This window comes from Chelonoidis abingdonii, chromosome 2 (genome assembly GCF_003597395.2).
Source record: "Chelonoidis abingdonii isolate Lonesome George chromosome 2, CheloAbing_2.0, whole genome shotgun sequence".
NCBI classification, from domain to species: Eukaryota; Metazoa; Chordata; order Testudines; family Testudinidae; genus Chelonoidis; species Chelonoidis abingdonii.
This window is the reverse complement of record NC_133770.1, coordinates 175,027,182-175,035,015: the sequence shown is the minus strand read 5'-3', so window position 1 is coordinate 175,035,015 and position 7,834 is coordinate 175,027,182.

Genomic DNA, 7,834 nt, shown 5'->3' with positions numbered 1-7,834 from the left:
CCGAAAGTCTCTGGTCAGTGCCACCCCAGAGTTCAAAAGTTTATCTGCAGAGTTTTACCCCCCCAGCCTGGGTGGAAATGGGGGGGGCACACACACATAGGGTGTTAAGGGGCACCTTACGTGGGCCAGGGCCAACTGCTCTGCCTCTCTGTGGAGTTCTGCTGCAGTCTTCACCATGACCAACTCCACTAAACCTGCTGTGCCGCTCCTCCAACCGACCCGTGAGCCACTCCAGCTGTCCCCGCAAACCACTCCACTCCGCTCCGCTCACTGTTTCATGGACTGCTCCAACATGCTGCAAACTGCTCCGCTCTGCCAGCCACTTAGCAATAGAGCTTCAGGCTCCCCCACTAGTTAACACAGCAGTCAGTGATCTCAGCTCAGTAAACTTAGCTCTTTTAGTGATTTCAGCTTGTAGTAAGGGAGCCCAATGCCGGTGCACCATTGGCCCAACGTGAATTCAGCTGAGCAGCCTCTAGGTGGACTCCTAATGAAATCAAAATTAGCTCTACTCTTTAACAGTGGAGAGAGGAGAATGTGCAATGGGTGTTCCATGCCCTTAAAAGGGAGCCCATACCATCAGGTACACACACCAGTCCCCAACCTCTCTCATTTCAATGGGTTTTGGCACCCATGTCCCTTGTCTAGCAAGTGCTATTTCATTGATATTGGGGCATCGCTGTGATAAAGCAGTCTCATAGTTCCTCATTCACATAATCAGAGTGACAACACTTTATTCCTCCTGCCCCAATAACAAAGAAATTGGGATCCCAGAGCTGTCAAAATAACTATCCCAGGCTGCCGAAGGCTATGCTAGATGGGGTGAGTGTGCCAATGCAAATACCTAAAATTCCTTTCCACATTCCCCATAATTCACCACCAGATGTCAGAGTAGAGCTCATCCTGACTTTGCTTACATATTATTCTACCTAATTTAAAAATTGGAGGTTGTGATTGCAACAAACGGGAAGGGTGCTATTGTCCTCTTCATTTCAAATATGGGCTATTACCTAATAAATGGTCACCGGAACATCAGTAGTGTCTATCCTGTAAGGCTAAACTCATGAAGGCCTGGATAACATTTGTTGTTTTCTTAGCAGTGTATTTCTTTTACCTGATGATGTCACGGCCAGCAGTACCCAGTGTGATTCTGTGCACTCAGAGAGGCAAAGGCAGGTAGCTCCAGGGTCCCAGTCATGTAGACTTTCTGCCTTTCAGTCATGTAGCCTAAAGAACTCTTCCAATGTCGTGACTATCAGATAAACAAACTATATTAACTTGAGCAACATTTACTATAGCATAACTATGGACACGCAGGCTTACCACTGAGCAAAATAGAGAAAAATTAGCAATAGCAGACCAAGTTACTAGACCCATATCACATCATAGTAGACAACAGCAACATAAAGAAAAGGCACTGGTTGAAAAGGTGTTTCTGGAGGAGCTTGCTCTCCCACCAGAGGCAGAAAAAATGGTCCACACCTTTGAAGCATGGATAATACCAGTGGTCTATATCTGTGCACCTTCTTCCAGCCTGCGTACTGCTTCCTGCTGAGTTCATAAAATCCCACATGCAAGGGCTCCTCTCTCTGCCTTTTCAGAGCAAACCAGAAGCTTGGCATATCAGGATAAGGGGCTGAGAGATCTTTTCTGGAAATCTTGTCAGTCTCATTTATTTGAGGGAGGTAATAAACCTACGACTGATAGCTGATAGAAGCTGGGAGGGGAAGACCGGAGTAGATCTCTCCAAAATTGCCCTGTTCTGTACATGCCCCCCTGAAGCTCCGGTACTCACTGCTGGCAAGAAACAAGACATTGGGCTCGATGGACCATTGGTTGGACCCAGTGTGGTTTTTCTTATGCATATTCCTCTCTTTAGATACTCTTTTTGTGTAAATTTTAAAGTCCTGTCTTGTGATGAAAGATTTTGTAATTTATTTTAAGCGGATATTTCAGCCCAGATTGCGCACACACTCCCCACCCCGGGCCTGGCTAAATACGCAGCGATGAGTCACCAGTTCATGTATCTCTCCTACTACCTGGAACAAATGAATTCCCAGATGGCTGCAGGGTAAGAAACAGCAGTGGTGAATTTGTCCCAGTCCAAGAGCAGGGGAGGTGAAGCCGTGTTGCTTGCTCTTTAGCTCCAAAAAACAAGGCTAAAGCGATGACCCTGCTCCATGTGCTGGGGACAGAGCAGGAGCCTGCAATCTGCCCCCCTCCAGCACATTAGAAATGTGCAGCTTGGACTGGGCCTAAGCACCTTGGCCTGTTCTTCCTTCCCCCCTCACTGTGTGCCCCAAGGGGACACGGAGACAGCCCTGCAGGAGAGAAAAGCCCACAGTACCGGCTGAGCCTCTCGCACCCACCCCCAGGGAGATGAAGCTGCTTCGAAAGAGCCTGCCCGTGGCAAATTCTCCACAGCCTTCCAGGGAAGGCCAGAGATGCAGTTTCTCCTCCTCCTTCCTTTCTTCTGATTTTCCTCCTCAACTTTCACTCATGGGCAGAAGCAAAACAGGTGCACATCGGGTTTAAATGAAGGAAGAGTGTCCACACTTAAAGTTGCACCAGTTAAACATCACAACTTCTGTGAGCGGACAAGCTGCCAGAGACTGGAGGGGCAAAGGGCCTGTCTGTGCTGTAGCAAATGCCTAATTGTGGGGCAGTGGCATGATACATGAACACTTACTCTTGGGGGAATTATGCCAGGAAAAATTAAAAATTCTAAGCTCAATATCTTAAAATTCTGCATATTTTATTTGTGAAAATAACAAAATAATCACGCCAGTTTCAATTATTTTTGTAATTTATTTCAAAATACCTGTCAACAAGTATGTTTGTAATGTCAAAAAAATTCCTGAATCTCCTTACTAGGCATATTAATACAGATCTTTGAGTAATGATTCATTTAAACTACAATACAGAAATATTTTATTCACAGAGAAAAGAACCACTCACCATGATGTGGAGCAGAGGGAGATGGGAGAGCTGGAAAACAGAGTCTGACCTGTTCATACCTGAACATACAATTAACACTGTACACTGATACAAACTCCTACACTCCAAGTGTGAGTTAGGGATGAATTAGCAAGAATGTTGTAAGCGAGACACAAGACATAATTCTCCCTCTCCTTAGACCTGATGAGGCCAGTTCTGGGCACCACACTTTGAGAAAGATGGGACAAATGGAGAAAGCTCAGAGGAGAACAACAAAAATGATTAAAGGTCCAGAACACATGACCTGCGAGAAAAGATTGAAAAAATAAGGTTTATTTAGTTTAGAAAATAAAACATTGTGTGGGGACATGATCACAGTCTTAATGCAGAGCCAAAATTGTTACAAAGAGAAGGGTGATAAATTGTTTTCCTTAACCACTGAGGACAGGACAAGAAGTAATGACCTTAAATTATGAAAAGGGAGGTTCAGGTTGGACATTAGGAAAAATTTCCAAACTGTCAGGGTAGTTAAGCACTCGAACAAATTACCTAGGTGCACTCTGCACACAGACCCAGGACATGGTGCAGAGTCCTCCCCTTAGCCCCATTTCTCAGAGCCAATGAGCATCCCCCTCCTCTGCTCTTGGACTGGGACAAATTCACCACTGCTGTTTCTTACCCTGCAGGCTGCAGCCAGCTGGGAAGTCACTGGTTCCAGGCAGTAGGAGAGACACATGAACCGATGACTCAGCCCTGTGTGCTTAGCCAGGCCGGGGCAGGGAGTGTGTGCGTGGGCTAGACTGTTCTGGGGACAAGCCTTAGGGGAGGGAAATGCACAGACCAAGGGAGGGTGTGGCTGCCCCACACTAGCTGGGGGCGCTGTGACTGCAGGGGGAGGGGCCACCTCTGCAGGAGGGGTAAAGCAGTGGGGGTGGGGGAATGGATCGGTAGGGGAGGATGAGGGAAAAGTGGGGAATGGAGGAGGAGATGAACCAGCTACGGCTAGGTGGAAGAGCGTAGGCACATAAACCTGTTTGGCTGGGTCTGTGTGCAGCGTTGTTGTATCCCTGGGGGTTTCAGAATAGAGAGCAGGTGTGGGAGGTAATAACTTTTCTGGACCAACTTCTGTAGGGGAGCTAGGTCTGCTCAGAATCCTCAGCACCTCTTGGGGTGAAGCATTAGGGCTAAGCTGGTGGTAGGTGAATTGTCAGGGTCCCTAAGGCCTTTGTGGGTGGGTGTGCCAGTTGGTGGGCAGAAGAGTCAGAGGCAAGCTTCAACATCAGTAGGTGGGAGGGGAAGGGGCACACTAGCAAGAAATGGTGGGAAGAAAGAAAAGAAGAAAATAAAGTTCAGAAGAGAAAAGGGAAATATGACAAGACACAGGACAGAAAAAACAGAGAACAGAAACTCATAATGAGGAAGAGGACAAGAGAGATGTGTTGTGTGTGCACACGCATGCAAGAAAGAGGGGTGGGTCTGCCTGGGGTGATAAATAGACTTGAAATGAATCGAGTAGTAGATAGTATAGAAAAGAGGCTGAGCCTGAGAGAAAACAGCAGATTGTTGTGTGCTCCCATTCTGCCTTTTCCTGCTGTCTGTGCCCCAGTTTTCTGTTTGTGAAACAAGGAAAGTTGCTGTTTGAGGGTTGGCAGAGAGTGGGCACCTTTCTCCTCATCAGTTGCCAGAAGCCCTTTCCACCCAGGTGCAGCTTAGGTTGCAGCATGGTAGTAGCAGTTTCCACAGCCAAGCTAAAAATTCAGCCATAACTGCAATTTTTCTCTCTACTAGCATGTAACTGCAGAGTGTGCCTTGAATTTTGTTCTCAGCTCTACAGTGTAAATACAAAGCTACTCCACTTATAGTAGAACCTCAAAGATATGAACACCAGAGTTACGGACTTACCTGTCAACCAGACACCCTGTGGAACCGGGAGTAATTAATCATCAGGAAGGGGATACCAAAAAACCCCCAGCAGCAAATACTGTACCGCCTTGGGGCTTTAGTCCTGGAGATCAGGTCTTCAGCCACAGGGTGAGAGGGGTCAGGGCTCAGGGAGGAAGGAGACTTGGGACCTCAGGAGCCCTGGGTTCAGGGCTACAGACTGGGGGTGGGCTCAGGGCTTTGGGCTCGGGGCTTCAGCCCTGCAGTTCTGTTGTCGGCTTCTTTCGTTTGGGGGGCGGGGCACAATAGCTTGGGGCTTTACCTACAAGCAGAGTGCCCATTTCAGCCCCAGCAGTGCCCCAGTAGCTAAAGACCTGACCCTGGCACCCCCCAGGTGGAAGAAGCTGGGAGTGGAGCTGTGGGGCTGAAGCCCTGAGCTCCAGTGCTGCCCCCAACTCTAAACCCTTGACCCCTGGTGCTCCCACAACCCACAACCCAGAAGCCCTGAGACCCTGCCTGGACCCCTGACACCCCCATCCCATGCAGCTGCAGCCCCAGCCCCCCAGTGGCTGAAGTCTATAACGTATTGTTCAGAGTTACAGAACATTTCAGAGTTACGAACAACCTCCATTTCCAGCGTGTCCATAACTCTGAGGTTCTATGGTAGTTTGCATTCACTCTGCATAACTGAGCAAAATTTTGCTCAGTGTCTTTACTGAAGAAAGAACAGTTTCCAGACAAAAAAATTTCTCGACTGCTACTAGTGTTTCCTCTGTCTCCAGCTGGATTTAGAGAAGGCTAGAATTGGTTGTTACAATACTACTTTGCAGGGTAGGTGCTAGGATGTTTCACGCCCTAGGCGAAACTTTCACCTTGTGCCCTTCCCCCCCCCGCCCCTGCCCTGAGGTGCCCTCTACCGCAACAGCTCCCCCACTCCACCTTGAGGTCCTCCCCCCCCACGGCAGATCCCCACAACACACCCTCCACCCTGAGGCACCCCCGCTTCCGCCCCAGCTCATGACGTGCTCAGGGAGGAGGCGGGGCAGCGGTGAGCTCCTTCACTTCTCCCGCCTCCCAGGTTTGCGGCGTCAATCAGCTTAGGCGCCACAAGCCTGGGTGGTGGGAAAAGTGAAGCAGTCACAGTGTGCTCAGGGAAGAGGAGGGGCAGGGGTGAGATGAGGCAGGGAGTTCCCCTTGTCATGGTATAATTCCCAAATCTGGACCTTAGCGTCCCAAAGGTTGGGTACCAGCATGAAAGCCTCTAAGCTTAATTACCAGCTTAGATCTGATAGGCTGCCACCAACCAGGAATTTCAGTGCCTGGTACACTTGGGTCCCCCAAAACTTCCCTGTGGGACCCCAAGACTCAGATGCCCTGAGTCTCCTAACAAAGGGAAATAAACCATTCCCCCCACCTCTCTCCCACCCAGAATTTCCTCTCTGGGCTAACCTGAGAGTTACTGATGCAACCTCTTTACATCACAATACCAAGAAGCATGTCTCCTCTCTTCCACAAAGAGACAAACCCAAAGACAAGGAAACAGAAAAGATTCTATCTCTCTTCCCCCTTAGCTTCTTCCCGCCCTGGGACACTAGGAGAGTTAAACACAGAGAGCAGTTTTTCCCCTCCCCCCTGTCTTTCCTTTCTCCCACCAATTTCCTGGTGGGTCAACTAGAAAAAAAATTAACAGGTCTTAAAAAGCAAAACTTTTAATAAAAAAAGAAAGAAAGAATAGAATAACAGTTCTCTGTAATCTAGATGGTAAGATACAGGGTTTTCAACTTATAGAAAATGAATAAACAATAGAAAAGGGATAAACAGCCTTACCCAAAAACAATACAATTTAAAGTACTTATAGCCAAATACACATAAAGACTCCACCAGCCAGATACACAGATGCAAATACAGCAAAACAATTTAAAAGACTATACTTTTGCTAACTTTGTACTTACAACTGGGAAACAGAAGATTAGAAGGACTGGAAATAGACCCTCTCATAGCTGAGAGAGCACAGAACAGACAAAGACCCAAGACCAAGAAACCCCCACAAATTCCCTCCCTTAAGCTTTGAAAAATCCGGTTTCCTGATTGATCCTCTTGTCAGGTGTTTGGTTCCCTTTGTTAACCCTTTACAGGTAAAAGAAGCATTAACCCTTAGCTATCTGTTTATGACACCCCTGCATGCCACCCCCCTCCTTACTTGCTGCAGGCGGCCCTCCCTGCGCTTCCCTGTCCCAGCTCCCTCTGCCTAAATGCCAGTGGTGACCAGGGCTGCCGAAGATCTGGCCACCGCGGTTGCTGCTGAAGAAAATGGTGCCCTCCCAGATGCCAGTGCCCTAGGCGACTGCCAAGTCTCCTACACGGTTGCACCGGCCCTGTTACTTTATGTTACTATACCTCTTTCAAAGTGCTTTACAAATAACTAAACCAAATTTGTAATACCTCTGTGACATAAGAATTATTTACCAATAGGTGAATGGGGGTGGAGTGTGGTTAAGTAATTTGATCTAGGTCTTTATGTCTCAGATTTGGCTTCTAGCCCCATATTTTTACCTGAACAGCTTTAAATAAGTCGCCCATGTGGAGTTTGGCAACACCTTTAGATGTGAAACAATGATAATAGAATGAGGACAGACTGAAATATCCCCTTAAAATAAATTACAAAATCTTTCATCACAAGAGAGAAGGACTTTAAAAATTACACAAAAAGAGTATCAAAAGAGAGGAATATGCATAAGAACTACCATGCTGGGTCCAACCAATGATCCATTGAGCCCAATATCCTGTCTCTTGCCAGTGATGAGTACCAGAGCTTTGTGGGGGAGAGTGTACAGAACAGGGCAATTTTGGAGAAATCTGCTGCTGTCTTCCCCTCCCAACTTCTATCAGTCACAGGTTTATTACCTCCCTCAGATGAATGAGACTGATAAGATTTGCGGAAACAATCTCTCAGACCGTTATCCTGATATGTAATTGTCAGGGAGCAGGCTGTCTCCCACAGAAATATCTTTTCAAC